The sequence below is a fragment of the Triticum aestivum genome, chromosome 2B, assembly GCF_018294505.1.
Source record: "Triticum aestivum cultivar Chinese Spring chromosome 2B, IWGSC CS RefSeq v2.1, whole genome shotgun sequence".
NCBI classification, from domain to species: Eukaryota; Viridiplantae; Streptophyta; class Magnoliopsida; order Poales; family Poaceae; genus Triticum; species Triticum aestivum.
In genome coordinates this window covers 159,926,408-159,927,558 of record NC_057798.1, presented here as the reverse complement: position 1 = coordinate 159,927,558, position 1,151 = coordinate 159,926,408, and positions in this window count along the sequence as shown.

Below are 1,151 nucleotides of genomic sequence, written 5' to 3'. Positions count from 1 at the left end.
ATGTCCCGCAAAGCATACCGCTTCAGCCCACGAAACAGAAACAGAAGGCAGCGAAGGGGAACGGGAGGGGCGAACTCGAGCGCCGACCTAGGTCGTGGCGGCGGCCGCGGTGCAGGTCCGTCTCTCCCCTCTTCCCCACCCCTTTCCCGTCGCCCCCTCGCTATCTCCTGTCGCCCTATGCTGCGCCCGGCCATGGAGGTCGACAGCGGCCCAGGACCGGCGCGCCCCGCCATCGGCTTTGCCCTTCTAGCCACGTGTGGCCTCGTCCTTGCCTATCGTTGCCTGGCTCAAGTCCTCCCTGCTCCACATGCTGCAGCTCCTTATGTACATCACTCCACCATTACAGATGTACGAGCTGCTCCTCTTTTTGTGCGGCCACATCACTGCTCCACCATGGATCCATGGCCATGGCCTAAATCTTCTTCTCAAACCCCTCCATATCCTGAAAATCCCTCTGATAAGGTAATGTAGCTATGCAATTCCAAAGTTTGTCACCCAAACATGATTTGGTATTGAAATCTCAGAGGCATTTCAAGGGCCAATTCACCAGACAACCAAACAGGTGAATTCGTATTCATGCCATTCATGTTTCCTCACTGATTTGGAATTCAGACCAATACAATACGAAGCTCCCCAATGGAGACATCCAAACGAAGCGTTATAGTAGTTTGAAGACCGATCATCTGAAATTTGTTTCTTACTTTTTTTGAGCAAATTCAATAACCTTTTTTTCCTTTTTAGGGGAAATTTCGTTCATTCCATGCTTTTCTTAATTGAGTGCCATACTTCTGTTTTTGCTTTATGAGGCAATTCCATGCTTCTATTTTTCTTTTGATGGAATTCCATAATTCTATTTTTTGAGGCTCCATATCTCTGTTTTTTTAGAAAATATATCTTTTTTTAAGATTCTAGAAAAGATGGCTAGTTTTTTTAGGTTCCATACTTCTAATATCTTTTTTGAGGGTTTTTTGAGGTTCCATTCAGGGAGCAGATGTTTGGTGACTTCTAACCGGGCGGCCCAACGGCAAAGCCCATCGCTCCAGCCCACGCACCCCGCTAAACCCTTACCCTTAAAACCCCCTTCTTCCTCTCGCCGCCACGGCGCCGCTCCCCGTCCCCGCAAAAACCCTAATCCCCCTACCCGCCCCCCC